This window comes from Felis catus, chromosome C1 (assembly GCF_018350175.1).
Source record: "Felis catus isolate Fca126 chromosome C1, F.catus_Fca126_mat1.0, whole genome shotgun sequence".
In the NCBI taxonomy this organism is placed as follows: domain Eukaryota; kingdom Metazoa; phylum Chordata; class Mammalia; order Carnivora; family Felidae; genus Felis; species Felis catus.
Window position 1 is genome coordinate 133454291 of NC_058375.1, and position 21481 is coordinate 133475771.

General features: G+C 35.0%; 1 long non-coding RNA gene across 8 annotated transcripts in view; it reads left to right on the plus strand.

Annotated features, from left to right (window-relative positions):
- Positions 1-21481, plus strand: part of LOC109502665 — a 325020-nt gene that overhangs the window by 63076 nt on the left and 240463 nt on the right. Inside the window, exon 1 of one of the 8 annotated variants that reach the window (XR_002161416.3) lies at positions 10902-11854. The exons of the other annotated variants lie outside the window; for them this stretch is intronic. This is a non-coding gene — a long non-coding RNA (uncharacterized LOC109502665). Of the gene's footprint in view, positions 1-10901; positions 11855-21481 lie in introns of those variants that run through there. 8 annotated transcript variants of the gene reach the window in all.

A 21481-nucleotide genomic window follows, 5' to 3' on the forward strand; every position in this document is an offset into this window, starting at 1 on the left:
TTAACAAAGTTAAGACATGAAGAAAGTGACACTAAGTCATGGATATATCAGTTGTTAGATAATGATTAGCATGAAACTTTATTCTTGGGCTGTGGGAGTACATGAGCAAATTAGATCTCCAACCCTCTTACCTCCTTTTCTTTTTGGCCACGTCAGTGTAAGTTAGATTTTCAACTACTTGCAACTAAATGGATTCAGATGCTTTTATTTTTTATAAATAAGTGTTTTATCATCTTATAGCTAATTTTTGTCTGTTCTCTTAGGGATTTTTTTTAACCACAAAATTTTCAATTCAATGTTCTGGAATTTGATGTTTCACTGAACTATTCACAAGTTCGGGAATAAATGCTTTTATGCAGGCTAGTTAACTGCCTTGTTACAATATCCCAGTTGAAAAGACAGGATGTTAGAGGTGGTAGGGGTCCTATGAATAATTGCATTCAAGCCCTGTTTATACTGGTTAGGGAAAAAATAAGTGAATTGTGCAGGGTCAAACAGCTATGGAGCTAGGAACCCATGCCCTGCTAACCTTGAGTTAGTGTGTGGTACCTCCCCAAAGCTGAAGACACAACTTACCTAATTGCAATGAGTCATTTGCACCTAAATTAAGAAGCTGGTCTTTTTTCACTGGATAGAAGACTCAAAATCAGCCTAAGTTATAATAACCTTGGGAAACTTAAGAACCTAATCAATTCCTGACCAATTTGATCATATGCAAGGAAAGAGGTTTTGAATGAGCAGATTTTGTCCTTTTCCTTTATAGCTAATAGAATAAGAATCTTTTTATCAATCAGAAATTCTCTTGACCATGGTCTTATTTCTTATACCAGCTGCTAACAGTCCTAAATTTAGGCCTTTTGAGATTTGATCACTAAAATATCCAAGAGGAATGAATGTGAAAGATCATGGTAAACAAAATGATCAGGATAAGATAAGAATTGGATCTCTAAGGGAATAAAAATAAAGATGACAGCCATTTTTTTGTCTTCTGAAAATATTTTCTTCACCCCACGCCCTAACTATACCCATCCTCCCTAGGTATAAGAATTTTGGTGTTCAGTGAGAATAATGGAAACAGATTTGAAAGGGTTTTTTTTTTTTTTTTTGAAATTTACAAAATCATGTTTCAAGCGTTTTTCTTTGAGCCTGCTTAACATGGATAAACATCTTGGATCGTGTTAAAATAATGCCATGTCTGAAAACTAAAACTGGAAGGAAAGCAGGGCAGTTTAGCCATTTGTATTCCTTTAGAAAAAAAATTATGGACATATACAGTATTATTTGGTTGATAATATTAAATTTTACATGCAACTTTATCAGAATGGAGAAAAATAAACACGTTATGATCTATCAGAACGATTAGATTTTTCCCCCTCTCAACTATATGTATATAAAACATTGTATGTTTTTTTTAAGTGATTTTAATTCAGACACATATTTAATTCAGACACAAATATTTACACATTTGCCCACTGTTCTTTCTGATTACAATGGACTCCTTATACTTTTATTCTGTGCATACCGTCTTTTTATGTCTGCCATCCACAAGTGTTTAACAAGGCTGTGTCCATCTCATTGTTCTCATCCCCTTCCACTTTGCACCTCATTGGCTTTCTCCAGTAACAACTGTCTCATTGTTGGTCTCAGGCCAACAAACTTCATTCTTATTCATTCTTAGATCCAGAGCCTAACATGGTGACTGTCATATGTTAGTTTCTTAATTAGTATGTGTTAAATGAATGAAAAAAATAAATGAACAGATACTTATTAGGTACTGTACCAGTTTGCCAGGGATTCTATAACAACATATTGCAGAGTAGGTGGCTTATACAATGGAAATTTATTTTCTTACAGACCTGGAGACTAGATGTCTCACATTAAGTTGTTAGCAAGGTTGGTTTCTTCTGAAGCATTTTTCCCTGACTTGTAGATGGCTGTCTACTCCTTGTGTCTTCACATGATCTTTACTCTGTGTCAATATTCTAATCTCTTTTTCTTATAAGGACACCAGTCAGATTGAATTAGGGCTCACTCTTATAATCTCATTTCAACTTAATTACCTCTTTAAAGACCGTATCTCAAAATACAGTCACATTCTGGGGTCTTGGGATTAGAATTTCAACATGTGAGTTTTGAGGGGGATAAAATTCAGCCTGTAACATACCTTATGTGTTAGATTGTGATAGCTAACAGTGCCACCCCATAACTCTTTGCAAAGTACTTCTTTTCCTCTATTAAATTAACCAAACCGAATCACCTTATCATAAATCTATGAAGAGTCAACAGTGGCCAAAGACACCCACGATTACTATCAAAACCATCTGCTCATCAGTACAGCCATAGTAGATGGTCCAGAGATGGTGACATATGCATGTGACATTGTTACAACAATGAGGAACATCTGAAAACACAACATAAAGCTAACATATAAGAGTAATAGATTCCATTTCCATTTCTAATTTGACCTTATCTGATTTCAGAGAAAAAAACACAACTAGACTCTGGAAGAGATCACCTCAATTTCCTGGCTTTATAAAAACAAATCATTTTTGGTGTTGATTTAAACTCAAAAGAACCAGATATGTAGTCTACAAAAGTTATTTAAGTTTCTCTTGTTACAAACAGTCTCCAATGTATAAAAATGTCATGTTCCAAAGGTTCCTTTGTAAATCATGGTTTGGAACTCAGATTGCATTTCACTATGGAAACATTGTGCTCACTATAGTAGTCACCTTGCCCCACCCTGCAAAACCAAATATTTAACCTATAATGAAGTAAAAGGAAATATGATACTAGTAAAATCATTACCACCATGAATCCTAATTTTTAAAAGGCAAAATTTAGTCAGAGAACCATTTAAAAAATAGTCCCATTCTTTTGCTTTTCTTTTTTGGGGATACTAAGTGCAGGGATCTTTACAGTTCCATAACTCTAATGAAGGATCTTCTGGCTGGGGCAGATGCTCTGAGAGGGAGGAAGCACAAACCTATGAAGACCTAGGACTACTTCCTTCTGGAAGGATTCAAAGTCATGTCTTGGTCCCAGACTATTTAAAATTCTTACCAGATATATTCCTAGAATCAATAGTGTGCCAAAGGAAAGGGTGGTACATTTTTTAGTATTATCATGCATATCCTGTTAATTATTATTTTTAAATTCTTTACAGATAAGAATTTAAAAATTCTTCAAGCCTGCACCAGTACACTTCTCTCATCTCCCAGTTCAAATTCAGTATAATGGAAACTAGAGCTGGTTTGCTAACTAGTATCTTAGTTCCTAAATAGGTCACCAATTCTAAGGGCTCCTGTTTCTGTTCATTTCTCCTGAAAAGAAACATCCCTAGGTCCTTAACTTTCTCGCCATCCTTTGGAAAAAAATATGTAAAGATACATTATATATTTTTGAGGTATATGAACAACCAAATTAAAATTCAGGAGCCTAGAGCCTGCTTCAGATTCTGTGTTATCCTCGCTCTCTCTGCCCTTCCCCCAGGTTACACTCTCTCTCTCTCTCTCTCAAAAATAAATAAACATTAAAAAATATTTAAGGTTACTCATTTTTTATAAGTAAGGTCAAGTTTTTCAATCTTTTACTGAAAGGAAACATTTAAAGTACAATCTAATTCGTATTGTCAACCTTTAAAATAGCAAAGTTATTTTACTAGCAAAATGAGTTTATTTGGGAATAGCAGAGGAATTGCATTTTGGGATGAGCAAATTATGGCAAACCATAGGCAAGTCTGAAGAGAAAGGGGTGATGTGCCCCGATTCGAAAGACCCCCCGAAAACACACCACCAGAGTCCAGAGTCAAAGCCAAGCGGCAAGGGTCGTTTATTGCAGGTTCGAACCCGGTCCTCCGCGCACTCGTTGCCGGTGAAGCTAAGAGGCCCCGAGCAAGGATCTTACAGCTTCTTTTATAGACAGGCACAAACAAGTTAGGGATTTTTTTGAGGTTACAGAGCTGTTATTGGTTGACATTTAAATTTGAACACTCAGCAGAACTCGATTGGTTCCCGCCTTTATTTCAAACCATTCAGTAGAACTTGATTGGTTCCCGCCTTTATGTCAGACTACAACCGGGTGTGTCCTGGCTGGATTCGGGAAGGGCGGGGGGGGGGGGGGGGGGGGGGGGGGGGGCGGGGGGATCTTTTCTTTGCAGTTGTGAGTACAACTGGTAATTTTTCTCTTAGCCTCTCAGGGGAAATCCGCTTTTATTAGGTTTTAGGAGGAAATTGAGGAGTGTTGTTTTGAACAAAAGTTCATCAGAGAAGAACAAGAGTTTGAGGTTGTGGAGGCTTCTCATTGGCTGCAAGCAGTGGTTAGTAAGTTATTGTTGGGGCAGGGAAAGATCTTCCTTGTTTTTCCTAAAAACAGAAGATAAATTCTTATATAAAAAGTGTTCTCTTTTGTCAAGATAAGAACTGTTTTCCTTTTCCTGCTGTTCATACGGGCTGCAAGAGTTACACATGTGAGTGCTCCCCCTACAGGGGCTTCCCAACTCCACTTTAAGCAAGAATTCTTTAAATCATTTTCACAATATTTTTATCTAATACAAAGAGAATCTTAAAAAAAAATAATAATCTGAGAACCAGTATTGACTTCTCATGCCTCAGATGTTTTTCTGTGTTTTATCACAATGCAGTACAGATTCCACACTATTCTCAATAGGACCTGTTTGCTGGAACACAATTATGACTAAATAATAATAAATAAATAGCTCTACCAATATCCTTTCCTTCTAAAATTTTGTAAACTTATTATTTGGAAATTTTCTATTTTCTTTCACTTGTTTCCAATTTTATAAACAATGAAAAGTAAGATTCAAAATGAATAAGTCTTTTTAGAATATATCAGTAGACCATCAATATCACAAAGCAAAAGGAAAACTAATATTTTTAAGGTCTTTTATGTGCAAACATGGGGATTCTGTTAAGAAATAATTATTCAATGCTGTATAGGTTTTGAAGGAGTTCACTGAAGGAAAACAAATGAAAATTCGACTTCTAGAATTTCTCAAGCTTCTATAGTAAGAGAGAGATCTATTTTATATGTGTAACGTAAGGACCCCAAGTCTTCTAGGTTTCTAGAATCACCCATTGTAACCAGAGCACAGGGGTGCAAGAGCACCTGTCTCTGGGGGTCCCAAACAGACCAGGTTTGGCCACTCACTCCTGACAAAATCCCAAGGCAGAGAGACAAGTGGTGGTGCAAGAAGAAAGGCTGTAATAAAGCAACACCAACACCAGGGAGACAGCAGACTAGCTTTCTGAAGACTTTCTCTCCAAAGTGGTAAAAATACTTCTAAGTTTACATAAGGAAAATGTGGGACGAAGGTCGATGGATATGTGTAGGTGGGCAGAGAAGGTCAAGTCCAATATTGTCTTGGGATCAAGCATGTGAGGTCTTGCTGGCATCGGGGCAGTTGTTACTGCTTAAAGGTAGTTTCTGCCCCTGTCACAGGATGCTTTGCCCACCCAGTCTTTTGCCTGACTTGAAAGTTAAGCTGGAAAGAACTTAATCAGTTAGAAATAATAGACTAAGTTCAAAACCCAGGCTTTTTAAGGCATGACTGGGTCCTCTTTCAACTTTTGTTTAATATCCTTAACAATTTACCAAATCATCTATGATGTGGAAAGATAAGCAACGTTACCAGTATTTCTAAAGAATCCAAAATGAAAGAATGGGAGCATAGGTGAGAACATCAATCTCATATTCTACTAGCTTTCCTAAGTACCTCTTTTGAAATTCCTGTTCCTGTTGAATTATTAATCCAATTTACCATTTTGCCACTGATTACCCTCTCATCCTACTCAGTTGTTCTTATCTTTTAGTCCTTGCAGCATTCTTATAAGGCATTTGAGTAAACAAAGGATTTTTCTGAAGGACTGAAAGTAACCAGCATGATTATAATGATTATAACAACACAGGGCAGAACATAGCTTAATATTCAACCTTATATCCATTGGGCTTAATGTCCTTCAGTCATCTGCTATTGGAGTTTATTACTGAAAATAATTCACTTTGGCCTACATTATTGTTGGAATTTAATCTTTAACTTAATCTTCTGTCCTTTTTTTATCCAGACCCTTCTCCCATTGTTTCATTTTTGTTATTTCCAGAATCCTTCACTCAAGTTTCCCTGTTTTTCAAATTCCAAATATTACATCACACCAAGCTAAAATATTACCTGTGTTCATAATCTAGATCATTATCATAAATACCTATGATGGTACATCCCTTCTTGAAAACAACAACAACAGCAACAAAAAAAACAAAGACGAAAACATTTTCAATTGTGTTCTCATACTTCCTTAGAACATACAGTCAGCAGCATCCTTAAAAAAAAAAAATTCTCTGTTACAAATGCCCTAATTCTTTAAATCCTCATAACCACATTATCAAAGAAGTATCATCATTCTATTTTAAAAGTGAGGATGTTACACATCAGAGTATAAATAAATGACCCAAGGTCGTACATTTATTAACTTGCAGAATATGAAATTTATATCATCTTTATTTGATTGTAGAGCCTCTGCCCTTGACTACATAGTATTCAGTTATATTTACTGTGTAAAATTTGGATATACAACTATGTAGTTATAGTTACAGCACATTTAACATTAATATATCAAGTATTTTCAGGGAGGATAATTGGCTTTGGTGAGAAATGTGCATAAGTTGGTATTATTTTTGAATGTTAATCCTCTTTTTTAAAAATGAAACCTACTTTGATTTTATGTAAAACATTAGTAGCAAATACCTCCTAAAACTTTGATCTGACAATATAATCCTAATTATGCCCAAGAAAACCTAGGATGTTTAAAGGTGTGAGAATTGGAATCTTAAGTGGCAGCTTAAGAGAGTTCAAAAGTAATCAACGCACAAAAAGCAAAAAACAAAAAGATCCCTCTGCCCAAATCTGACTCAGCTTCCCCTTATTATTGGCTTGGACACCCTGCCGATTAAACTGCTATTTGTGCAATTTACTGAGCCTGAGGTGAACTCAAACTCCTCTACTTCACACAATTTTGCTTTCAAGTTATCTTGTCAGGGAAGCTGACAGTCTCAATGATGTTACTTTATAGACTTCTTGGCAAAAAATAGGATGTTGAAAATCTACCCATCAAAACCTAAACCCACAAAAGTTTGCTGTCCTTGGGTCAAAGAATATAAAATTCATTTGATCTCATATTGTTTGAGATACATCTGTGCATATAAACTCTTCAGGGACAGTAAATTAGACGCAGTAAGAAATGGAAAAAAAAAAAAAAAGAACCAGTTACTCTAGCTCAAACCAGGGCTTTATGCAAAAAAAAAAAAAAAAAAAAAAAAAAGCTTACATATAATATTCCTCTCAAACCTATTGGTTACATCTTTAATAACACTTCACTTACTTAACAACCTTGTTAAATTGATCTGTTTGATGTAGATATTATTAAGAAAACAAAGTAAAATAAATACTACTCCCTAAGTTATATACACATTACTGCCAGATTTCTGAGTATTAGATTGATTTTCAGAAAATAGTAATTGCAAATGTGTGTGTGTGTGTGTGTGGGTGGGGGTGAACTATGACATTCATCTCAGTTGAAAATTACCATTATTATTAACCACTATATATTGATTGATCTTACCTTTTTTTCATTTGGTGCTCATGCTGTCCAACTTCTATTGGTGGAATCTTATTCTTTACATATTTTAAATTATTAAGAACAATTCACATCTAGTGCTGGGTTATTCATGCACATTGTTGAAAGCTGATTACAGCATTGTAATAGGAGATACAATTAGTACTGTAACATCAATACCACCAGCTTCCATTCTGTTTTTTCACAAGTGAATTAAAATAGTGTTTAATTATGATATTTCACGGTATTCATTTTCTGGTTTAATAAGGATTCTTGATAGATAACTGCACTGATTATGTGTGCATGATAAATGTTTAATAGCAGAAAATGAACTTAGTTATAAGCACATATTTTTTATCTTCTCAATAGGAAACAGTGCATATTTTTCTTGTTACTCTCCCCCTTTGTATTATTTATGTATAGGAACTAAAAATGTGTAAAATGCCTTGGCAATGCCCTCCTTTTTATATAAAGAGAAGAAATGCATGTGAATGCATCCATTTATACATTATGATGTACATGGTATTCATGGTTTGCAAATCATTACTATTATTTGCAAGTGGAGAGAAATTCCTATAGCTCCTTTTCAAAACTTTAAGTATAACAATTGATGTGTCAGAGAGGGTCATGATTACGCAGAGTTAAAGGTGGTAAACCATAGCCCAAGTTTTCTCTGGAAACATGAATGAGCCCTGGTGATTATCAAGTTAGTAGCAAGCCTCTTCCCAGTAGAGTCTCTTGACAAAAGTAGTTGAAAGGTGTGTGAATAGCAATTAATCACCCTGCAACTTACTTGCCCTTAACAGTTTAATTAAATATAGTTCACACCTCTGTACCTACTTTTATCATGTCTTTAAAAGCTCCAAATGACTTGAGTGGGCAACTTGCCAAGGAGGGAAAACTATGCTGGGGGGAAAAAAGCAAATGGACCTTTATTTTAGAAATGAGACAAAGAATCAGTAGCAGGAACAGTGAGCCAAATAAGTACATTAATATTTTAACACTAGGCAAGCTTAAAGCCCTATTTAAATGGCATCTTTTTGTAGAAATGCAGTGGTGGAATTTCCCCCAAAAGCTTAATACTGTCTTTATAATGAATTTTTAAGGACATTTTCCAACTCTTAATACTGTGAGAAAACAACATCTAAGGTCACCTTATGAGGGTGAGGGAATATACTTACTGGGTACAACAAATTGGATTTTATATATACTATCTGAGAGGATAATACTATAGTTCTTAAACAGTATCTCTCCTATAAATGTATTATTAAAATTGTTAATCCTGTTTCTAGTTAAGCCCTATATTGATATAATGATGGTTTTAAATTAATAAAGTTTCTCCCATTAAAATAACTGAATATTTTTAATATGTGAATTTGAAGAAATTTAACTATTTTTTAAAATGGACAGGTTTCCCATGTTTTCCCATGGATAAGTCTTTTTTTTTTTTTTTTTTTTTTTTTAGATTCAGTGGCTATAAAAGAGGATTTAGAGAGATAACACACATTTGTTATCATATTATCCATTTTTACCATAAATCATCTGTCCTGCCAACCTTTTTTTTTTTTTTAATATTTATTTATGTATTTTGAGAGAGAGAGTGAGCAGGGGAAGTTCAGAGAGTAAAGGAGAGAGAGAGTCCTAAACAGGTTCCACGCTGTCAGCTCAGAGCCTGATGTGGGGCTTCAACTCATGAACCGTGAGATCATGACCTGAGCTGAAATCCAGAGTCAGATGCTTAACCAACTGACGTATCCAGCACCCCTGCTAACTTTTTTGTTATGGCAAAAAGTCTAAGCTGTGCTGTAGGTGTTCTAAATACATTTGGTCTAAATACATTCAGTATTTCTTCAGAATTGTTATTTATTTAATTCAATACATATTCATTGAACACAAATGCCTTCTTTGATGTTGTGTTGGCTTCTAGAGGGAATTCAAAATAAGTACATGTTTTGCTCTTAATTTAACAGGTTAACAGTTAATGTTAGGAAAGTCCATAAAGCAAGTGCATAGTACATAAAGCATGTGAATGAGAAGGGGAACTTGGGAAAGGAGAAGCTTAATATGGTGTACATTTTTCAAAGAAAAAGAGGAAGTAGGATCTTCAAGCCTCATTGATGGTAATCGTAGACAATACAGTTTACCATTTGTGAATAGAATCAGGTTAATCATTTACAGCATATTGAGAAACAGCTTGGAATTCTGCAACACTTGACCATGATGAAATGTAAACCAAGCAAGCATCCATTTCTACCTAGCCTTCTTTTCATCAACCATCTGCACAGACCTTGCTGCATTTGACACAAAGCAGACATTCTGATCTTTGACTCATTTTTAGTTTTCCATCACATTCAGCATAGCCATCTATCCCCACTCATTCTCCTGCAACAGCCAAACACAACCATGTATATCATGCCTGTGCCTTCTCAGTGGGACGTATGAGGTTGACTACCCTTTCTCTTCTTGGTCTGCACATCTGTTCGCTATACCACTTCCAAAGGTTTTACAAGTGTATTTGAGTTTCTTTAGACATTCTACCTCTTGTGATATAATTCTATATAATTTCTCCAACTTTTCAATAAATTTATGTCATAAATTTAACTTTCTATGTCCATTAAGACTTAAGACATTCAACTATCTGATTCCCTGGCTACCTTGTTGGATTCCTTATTCTCTCTCCCAATCTCCCCCATGAGATTTGCCACCCATCTTTGAACAATTGAGAACATTTATCGACACAATACATTTGAATTTTAGTCTGGAATAATGCCCCAATATGTATTTGCATGTGAGGTGGGGAAGACAGAACAATTTGTTGAGGAGAGAGCTATGGAAAAAAGGAGAGGAGAGCTTCAACATGATATTCAGTAATTTCTGTTGGTACCCCTAGTTACCCAGATAGGTTCTATTCGAATCTCTCTATCATCTTGAATTGTGGGGTAATCAGGTGACATTTGCTTTATTTTCAAATCTTTATTGTAGAACTCTTCAGCCAAATGTGTGTTTGCACACATTCACATAAACACTCTCCTAAAGAAAAACACTAATTCTCAAAAATACTGCAGGCTACACTCTGAAGGAGAAACAAATGTTTTCTGTCTCTTAGTTTGCTAGGCATTTATCCTTCACAGAAAAGTTATTATTTTTATGCAGAACATTTACAAATTAGTTCTTTTTGATCTTCTCTTTTCTAATTAGGCTATTTATATTTGAGCTAGGGATGGATGAGATCTTTGCTTACATTTACAAGAATATCCAATTTTATATTTCAGTACTTTTTCCATTTAAGGTCCTCAATTTAGGACTTTTTTTTTTTCTGAAAATGTATCTTATGTTCTTTTGAATGAAGCTTTTTCTGATTATGCTGGAAAAGACATCCATGGTTTAATTGCCTATCAGGTATTCATTTGTTCCTCACTTTCTCTCTTGCTAAAAGAAACACTGTTTCCTTTATAGTTACCATGTGGAAATCTGCAAGTGATGCATCTTGATGGAGTTCCCATACTCCCCCAACTTTTATTTTAGTTAGAGGCGGTTCTGACCAGTGAGATAAAAACAAAAGTCTATTGTAATTATTTTGGGAAACTCTTGATTTCCCAATAAATGGAACATATATGATTGATGCCCTTCAAATTCTGGTGTGTCCAGTCAGCAAAATGATTTCCAGAAAAACCTGCTGATTACCCTACAGTGAGAGAGAATACTTCTTTCAGAGATTCCCAGCAGTGTTTTTGAAAGGGGAGGTTAGAAGAAGATATTTTTAGGGTTTTAGGATCTGAAATGGCAAGGCATATGACATGATAGTTCTGGATTGATGAACATTGTGAGGTGAGAGTCTTGAAGTAAGCATTGATAAGCAAGATTCAGTCTCCAAAGGTTATCTTATCAAGGAACAAGTATTTCCTGAAACAAATAGTTAACTTAGTTTTGCCTAATCTCAGTATTATTTAGCACAGAAATGTGAATATATGCTTCATCTTAGAATTGGCTAGCACAAATAAAGGAAAGCATATTTATTCTCAGGATTGTTTAGTATAAGGATAGGAATGCATGTCAACTGAGTTCCCACTACCTTTATGATGTCATATCTGCAACTGCATCAGAATGATGTGATACACAAGGGGAGGGCCACGAGACAACTAATCAAAAATATTCTGCCACTGAACGAATTACACTTCTATATCTGGAGTTCTTATGTGAGAAGGAGAAAGCCTAACTTATTTAAGGTACTAATTAGGGTTTTATATTACTTGTAATTGAGTATATTCCTCATACTATAAGTAAGACCAAACATATGACTTTTTTTTTAATATTGAGAATGCTGTTTATTATTTTAAGTGACCTTTTAAAAAGAAATCATTTTTTCAGCCACATCTTGAATATTTCCATGATAAATATGTAGAAAGGCTTAAAAATCTCAAATGTAATCTCTTCATTAGTTAGACTCTTCATGAGGTAATCACACCAATATGAATTTAATGTTTCTGTGTTGGAAAAAAAAAGTGGATTCCTTGAATCAGTCCATTTCAGAAGTGTTGAAATAAATTCAGAAAGATAGGTGTTTTTTTTTCAAATTTTTTAATGTTTATTTATTTTTGAGAGGTGGGGAGGGTCAGAGAGAGAGAGAGAGAGAGAGAGAGAGAGAGAGACAGAATCTGAAACAGGCTCCAGTGTCTGAGCTGTCAGTACAAAGCCCAATGTGGGGCTTGAACCTGTAAACTGCAAGATCATGCCAAGTTTTACACTTAACCAACTGAGCCACCAGCTGTCCTGATAGGGTTTATTTTAAAGTTAAGGTTTATTTACATACTACCTATATTTCTGCTTTCACATCCTCACATTTGGTCAATCAAATTTAATATTTTATGTTAAATAAGCATTTGGTTCTATAGGTAAATTTGCCAAGGACTCTAGGGAATATAATATTATTATGTTTAAGAATAAAATTCTCCTCCAAGGAAGAAACTATATATTTTTTGTAGTTGTATCCCCATAAACTAGCAGGGAGATCAGTACATTGTAGAATTTTAACAAATACATATTTGTTGGTGAAATGAATAAACATGAATAGGTAAAGGAGGAAAAGGAAAACCAAATCTCATATTCATCCTCTACCTTTACTTGTCTTCAGCCTGAAGGAGTTGTCATAATGGGTCATTAGTGGCCCTTCATTCCTACAGAGCTAATCCACCATGGTGGTACAGGTTTTGGTGAGAGGCTATTTCCCTATGTAAGTAAATGTTTCCCATTCTTCCTTAAGAGTCCTGGCCCTCTGAGTCTCTTGTGTTATCACAGACTCAAGCCCAGGGCCAGCTGCATGGGTCTGTAACCAGTGCAGTCTGCACTGGGTTGTGTACTCAGAAGGGGACGTTGTGCTTGTGTTTAATATTTTATGGTCATTGTCTTGATAGTCTTAAAAAAATCATCTTTGAATTTGGGTTTTGTAAATGAAGTCTGATTGGACAATGTAGCATAGGTCAGGGTAGTTCATATGTAGTTTTGCACCACCACTGTCTGGTGGAGCCTCAGTTCATATGTAGTTTTGCACTACCACTATCTCCATACTTTTCTGGTATAAGTTCTTGGCCACCTGCTCCCCAACTCTTTAGAGAAGAGAGCAAGGCTTCCCTGAAGAAGAAATTCTGTCTGTGCACAGCAATCTCATCCTGTACTCCAAATTCCCAGCCTGTCCTTCCTGGTGGCCTGCCCTGCAGATTTCAGACTTGCCTTGCCAGTTCCCACAATCTTGTAATATATCTCTCTTAGTATATAGTTCCTACTAATTCTCTTTCTCTGTTTGAAGTCTAAGTGACACAGCACATTAAAGTCTACAGTGTAAGTGCTATGGCCAGAATCAGATCAATGAAAGGGAAAATTCAGCTAAAGAATTCATTTTAGAGCAAAATTAACCTTGGACATTTATCATTTGTTTTAAAAATTAAAAACGGCTTTTAACTTTAAAAAAACCTAATTATTTATTGACTTTATTTTCTCTACCAACAGAATCTGTGCTTTAATTTCTTAAGTTAAATTAATGCATCGGGGTGTGACGCCAGGGTAGCTCAGTCAGTTAAGTGTCTGACTTTGGCTCAGGTCATGATCTCCCAGTTTTTGAGTTTGAGCCCTGCATCAGGCTCTGTGCTGACAGCTAAGAGCCTGGATGGAACCTGCTTCAAATTCTGTCTCCCTCTCTCTCTGCTCGTCCCCTGCTCATGCTCGCTCGCTCTCTCTCTCTCTCTCTCTCTCTCTCTCTCTCAAAAATAAATAAACATTAAAAGAAGAGGAAAAAAAAGAAAAAAATTAATGGATCAGGTGAGAAAATTGTGAAAATTCTCACTTACCAGAGGCCTCCTATTTTGCCAGTCACGTATTTTGTATTGTCTCCACCTCCAGAAAAAGTGTGCTTTAAAAATATTATTTCTTAGAATAGATTACTATGTGTGTAATTTCTAACTTTGTAAGTTGTAAGTCTTGTATATTAGAAGTCAAGATGTAAAAATTCATCTACCTAAATCACCTAAGATTAAGAAAAACAGTGGTTTAGTAAAAATGATAAATATGTTAGAAAAATATCCAAATCGAAAAAATAATCTCTGGTAATAAGTAGGATTAACTAATGTTCAGAGAAGAAAAGGCAGGTGGCTTGAATATCACAGGAGAGTAATCCCACTTTAGGCAGATGCTGAAATTTGAAACTGAGTGTTTTAGCTTCTGGTATTTATATCATAGTCACACACACTTGAGTAAATAAAACCTACTTGAGTAAATAAAGCCTTCAGATAAGCCTTTCCAAGATCACACAATCAAAATCAGTCGTGAATTTCTGTAGTCAACTATATTCATCTACGCGAAGATACTGAAGTTTAGAAACTCATCTACAAGAGCAGCCATTTATTTCCAAGTATCAAGAGGCAGTCTAGGCTTTCTTCCTCCACCCATTTCCATCTCCCTTCTCTTCTCAAAGTCAAAAAGGTTAGAGGGAACAATTGGAGATAATGAAAAAGAAATGTCAACATTTGTTTTCAAATGCTTCATGATAAACATATCTTTTAATGAGAAGAATTAATACATTTTAATTATGACTGTAAATGTGTACTTTAGTCCACAAATTCAAATACTTTAAGGAAACTTGCTGGTAAACTAAATTAGTGAAGCAAATGAGACAGAGGACTAATGGCAAGTAGAACTTGCAATTTATGCATGCATATGCATTTAATTCCGATTATTCTGCTTAGGATTTATTGTACTTACTGAGTCTGAAGAGTCTGTTATTCAAAATTTCTGAAAAATTCTAATTTATTATAATTTCAAATATGGCCTGTCTCTAATCTTATTCTCTACTTCTGGAATGCTGATTAGACATATGTGATACTTCTTCATTTCATCTTATGTTTGGTTTTTTTTTTTAATCTTTTTACCTTAGATTTTATATTTTCATCTCTTTCTTTCTGAGTGAGGCTTTTTGGTTTATTTCTTCACTGCTTCCTTTCATTTTCTTAATTCTCCCTTTAGCTTTGTCTTATCAGCAGTTTAATTATCAGTTTGATTTTCATATTTTAACAATTATGTTTTCTTGTCAGAAATTCTAATTTGTTTCTCTTTATACTTTTCTGGTTCTTTGTAATACTGTAATTCTTACTTTTCTGGCCTGCTATTTCTCTTGAACCTCATCTTCTATTACTGCCACTGTGGTGTTTCTCTAACTCAGTTTTACTCGGCTTTATGGGTCTTCCTCATTGCTTTTACAGTTACCATTTCAGGGCCTTTGCATTTTTGACTCCCTGTGTCTTCCTCCAGATATCCGTCTGACTTGCTCCCTTATTCCTTTCACATTCAAATATACTTTTCTCAGTGAAGCCTTTCCTGATCTTAAAGGTAAAGTTGAAATCACACCCTTATTTGGGCTCTTGATCTATCTTCCTTATTTTCTTTTAATTCATAGCACATTTCACTATGAAACATATTACTTATTTTGCTTTTTCAGTCTCTCACAATTAGAATATAAATTCCACAAAGGTAGTCATAGGGCTAGTTATGGTGATGGTGGTTAAATTTCATATTCCCGGTAACTAGAAAAACACCTGACATAATTGGTCTTCAGTAAATGTTAGTTAAGTGAAATAAATATGTTTCGTTGAGTGAATATCCCTTTTATTTCTTGTTTAATCCTTTAAACATAATTTAAAATCTAGTCTGACAATTATATGAAATTTTTGAAAGTCTAACTAACATTGCTATGTGTGTTTTAAGCTGAATTATATTTGGTAGATTGTAACTATGTTTTGTGGGATTTTTGGTGGTCTTGTGATAGATTTTTCAATTATAATTAAATTTGAAAAGCTGTATTTACTGGGGCTAAAGCATTTTCTCTAAAGGAATCTTTCAAGACTTGAGTTGAGGATCTCTTCAGAGGGGTTTTGCTATTGATTCAAAAGTGTCGGGGCGCCTGGGTGGCGCAGTTGGTTAAGCGTCCGACTTCAACCAGGTCACGATCTCACGGTCCGTGAGTTCGAGCCCCGCGTCAGGCTCTGGGCTGATGGCTCAGAGCCTGGAGCCTGTTTCCAATTCTGTGTCTCCCTCTCTCTCTGCCCCTCCCCCGTTCATGCTCTGTCTCTCTCTGTCCCAAAAATAAATAAACGTTGAAAAAAAAAAATTTTTAAAAAAAAAAAAAGTGTCAACCACCTGTGATCACTTGTTATGCTAATTTCTTAGCTTTCTTAGGTAATTACTTCAGTTTAATTCCAGGCCTAGACTCAGGGAAGTTATTAAGTGTGGTTTGCAATTCTCAGGTCACTTTTTCTTTTTCCTTGAAATTTTTGGGAGAAACAGACAAGTATCCTGTCTCCGTCTCTGTAATCTTTGCCACTGGAAAGACAGATCCTACTCCACTCTTTGATGTCCAAGGGTCACCTTTTGGTAGGGGTCATTTTTTCTTTTTTGTATCTTGCATATCCAAGGTTTTATCTTTTATCTATATGTAGATAAGATTTTGTAGATGCATTATTCAACATTTAATTGATTTTTTGTGGAGAAATTTTAATTGTTTAGTCAACCATATTGTCAGAAATAGCTGTCTGAAAATTCTATCTGTATTAGTTTCCTGGGGCAGCCATTATAAAGTACCACAGACTGTGTGGCTTAAGACATCAGAAATACATCCTCTCGTAGCTCTACAAGATAAAAATCCAAAATCAATGTGTTGGTAGGTCCATGCACCTTACAAAGCCTCTAGGGGAATGATTCTTACTTGCCTTTTCCAGCTTCTGGTAGCTTCATGAGTTCCTTGGCTTCAAGCTGTTTAATTCCAATCTCTGTCTTCGTCTTCATATGGTCTTCTTCTCCCTGTGTTTCTCCATCTCTTCACATGGTATTCTTTTTATAAGGGCACTAGTCATATTTGGTTAGGGGTCTGCCCTACTCAAGTATAACATCTTAACTAATTACATCTGCAACAGCCTTATTTTCCAAATAAGGTCACATTCTGAGGTACTGAGGGTTAAGACTTCAGCAAATTTGGAGTGGACACAATGAAACCCATAACACTATCTAAAGGAAGAAGCTGCTGTTTAGTTCCCACCTATCATTTTCACATTATTATTATATGTGCCTGGTATTGTCATACTTCCTGTTGTTAAAGAGAACCCAGATATTAAGCTTTATATTTCAAATATTCTGATTTTAACTGTTGACTACCAAAACTTAAAAAAAAAATCATTGCCACAGTAATAATTTCTTGGCCAATCAAAACACAACTGCTGGCTAGGTTTGGTTTGTTGGCTACTGATTTTCAACGTCTGCAGTAATGTGAAATGTAATTGATCATTTATCTAGTGGTAACTATGAATTAAACTAGAAAATGTTTAATGTATGAAAGGGCTTCAAGTACCCAGAAGCTGTCCAGAATAGACAACATATGTGTCACAAGGTCTGAAATTAAAATATATGTTCCTTTACTCATAAAATAGTTCCTTGAGCCATGATTTGGAATTTATTCATAATTATTTTATACATGCATCTGGGAAATTAGCCAGATTTTCCTGCTCAGAGTAGACTTAAATTAGATTCAGTTTCTGAGAAATTTGAGGGTTGTTGCTAGAGGAAAGTGTGAGGATAAAAATGAGAAGTGACAACCCTGATAGGAGGAGACAGAATAAAAAGATTTCCAAAGCAGATATAAGAATTCTAAAAATCATAGCAGTCTGGCATCATTTGGTACAGTTTGGAAACCTGGAAGGCATCACTATTATAACTTGCTGCAATAACTCATGTTCTAAACATCCACCTTAAACATTAAAAGAAGTTTTAGTTGTAATTTATTGAAATGAGCATGGCAGAAAAAAAGAATATGTTACTATGTTTAAAAAGATTTCCAGCACTCAGGGGAAATATTTAATCAGTATGCACCAGGACAGCTGAACCAGTTGCTAAAAATACTGAAATTCTAACATACTGTTTTTTAATTTTTTTTTTATTTATTTTTGAGAGAGAGAGAGAAAGACACTGCAAGCTGGGGAGGGGCAGAGAGAGAGAGGGAAACACAGAGTCCGAAGCAGGCTCCAGGCTCTGAGCTATCAGCACAGAGCCAGACATGGGGCTTGACCTCACAGACATGAGACCTGGGCTAAAGTCAGATGCTTAACCAACTGAGCTACCCAGGCACCACTAACATACTGGTTTTTACGTAGCTGCTACCCTGACCTCCCTCCCACAAGTGAAGCCAGACTGCACCACAATTCAGCAACTAACTGTAGAAATGATGGCTGGTGGAACTGGAGGCTGAAGTACTATCTTTGGGAACTATCCGTTCTAGTTCCCATACTATTGCTAAATATGTTGTATATTATTCGTGCTGCTGCAAATATTTACCAAAGGAAATTTCTTCACCTTAATCTACAATATATATGACATTTGGAAAGACAATCAGAGATTAAATCAATACCTGAACAAGTAGCAAATTCTCTGAGCAGAGGACATGGTCACTAAGGAAATGGCTGGCTGCCTCACTTGACACCACTAAGTATTCATAATAAGTAATTTTTTGCTCCTGATTGATTTCAGATTATAGAATCAAGTTTCTGACTATAAATTAATAACTTTAGTGTTTTACCTACAAAGAGAATGAACTATCCAAAAGATAGAATGCCTTAGTAGCGTTGGAAATTATATTTCAATTGTAAATTAATAAATTAACTTTCCAATTTTATATATCCTCTGAACTTAGTTCATTTGATTAGGTCTTGAGTATTTCTTAGTAACATGAGAAAGACAAGGATTTGGCAAATCAGTGTTCCAAAGTGGGGATAAATTCACCAAGTTAGTAAGATCCCATGAGGACCTTGGAAGTTAGCCATCTTGTCATCCTACAAAACATCCCTCTGATATATTGCAAAGATTTAATCATATTCCTATTGGAATAGGTTCCTATTGGAACCTTCTGTTGGAAACTTCACATGATGAATTTGTATATTAGAAAGAACTTCCTAAAGTAGTTTATCTTTAAGGATTATCTAAACTAAATTCAGTGATTAAAAATTTGATTAAAAATTTATTGTCAAATAATCATGAACAAATACTGATTTCTTTGTATTGCATTGATAGTTTAATTTGTATGCATGTATAAATATTAATATATAATAATTACATACATTTTATATTAAAATAATAAATATACAATGATATACCTACATGTTCATAAATATAAAATAAATATATAATAAATAGATGTATTTAATCTACCCATTAGAAAAATGTTTAATTTATAGCTCTTCAGCTAATAGACAAGTATAGAAAGTTTCAATGTGTAGAAGTAAGCATTAGATTGAAATAATACTTGAGTTTTATTTTTCTCTTTTCCACTAATTCAATTGAACATCAGACAAGACACTTTATCCCTTTGGAACGCTGTCTTTTCATCTGTAATATAAATCTTTCTATTTGTAACTGGTCCATTTCATCTCTAACATTTTTGAATCCTGTGAGATATCTAGTCTATATTTTTCATTTAACAGATGAAAAAAACTAAAACTGAGAGAGAAAATGACTTGCTTAGGGTCACACAGCTAGTTAGTGTCCAAACTGGAAATAAAATCAGGTTTCATGCTTCTGTTACATAACAAAATTCAGTCAAGTAAATCTGAAGATATAATTGGCTTTATTAAATGATTCATGAATTGGGCAGTGCCCCATCTAGCAAGTAGAGAGGCAGTCCAAAGAGTTATACAAAATGGAAGATTTTTATAGAAGGAACACAAGAAAGTTACTAGCAAAAAAAGGGGGTGGGGGGTTGTTCCAGGCAAGGCCCCTTTCTAGGAGGTAAAAACAAGTGGCCTTATCATACAGATGACCACATCTTTCTTTGGTGGATGGAGAGGGCCCAGGTGACAGACTCATTAGCACTGATTAAAAAATTTCTGACTGACCAGTTGAGACTACATTTCTGAGAGAAATTGAAACTGTATGAAACTGCAGTTAGATTATATATTAAGCACCAGTTTGGAAACTCTGTGTAAGTGACCCCATTTTGGACCTGTTTTATTTTGTTTTGTTTTGTTTTGTTTTGTTTTGTTTTTTTAACAACTCTTAGTGCAGTCCACTGTTCTACTATAGCTGATGTTACCACAGATTATATAAATGTTTGTAATCCTTGGAAGAATACTTCTCAACTATCAACAAAGAAATAAAAAACTAAATCTAGTGATTCCAAGAAGAATGTAATGTTCTTACTTGAGTGTGTCCTCACCTTGAGGAATATATTTCTAGAGTTAAGTCAACTAATTATGCATTATTGCACATTATATAAGAACATTATACAAGTCAGTTAGAACTGACAATAAAGCAACTTCCAAGCAAGATCATCTGAATTGCTTTTATTTCTCTTTTAAAAGCACTAAAGCAAAATCACATTCCAGTTCAAATGTTCTGTAGGTCTCCCCAGCCTATCATGCTTTCCCCACAGTATTAACAGTCTCTTCCTAGGTTTTAGCAAAGGAACATTTCTGTTTGTTTCTTTAATTCCTGAGAGGTCACTGAAATTTCAAATGTGATGATTTTTCAGGTAAGAGAATTAAGAAAATGCACTTTAAGAATGTCTTAAATACAGAACTAGGGCTTCAGTTTTTATTTAGAAGGGCATACCTTATTTAAAAGAATTAATAATGCTAATAGAAAATTAGTTTACTTAAGTATCCTATTCTCAACAGAAAAATTAAAGGTGCAATAAAAAATCTTTAGCCTCTCCACTCATCTTTTTGAGGTATAATTATTTTAATTCCATAGCCAGCTGACCGCTCACTAATTGTTGCAATAAAGATTTGTATCAGATTGCATTGCCTTTATCTCTGATTTACTCAATAAATATTTGTCTCCATCTCTGTGAAGCTTTCTCACTTCTGCAGAGTAACAGAGGCAAAGAAGGGAATTCCTTTACTCTAAACCTAAAGAATAAACATTGTAAACTTGTTCCTTCTTTAATATGACTAAATGATGGGTATGTTTTACTGTCTAAAAATCGAAGCACATTTTATTTATTTCAGGAATGGCCCTTATCAAAATTTGGAGTCAGTCAGTGTTGGGTCCATTACATGTTATTTCTCAATTAGTTTCCTTTAAAAAAAATTCCTCTTGGGGAGCCTGGGTGGCGCAGTCCGTTAAGCGTCCGACTTCAGCCAGGTCACGATCTCGCAGTCCGTGAGTTCGAGCCCCATGTCAGGCTCTGGGCTGATGGCTCGGAGCCTGGAGCCTGTTTCCGATTCTGTGTCTCCCTCTCTCTCTGCCCCTCCCCCGTTCATGCTCTGACTCTCTCTGTCCCAAAAATAAATAAACGTTGAAAAAATAAAAATAAAAAAAATTCCTCT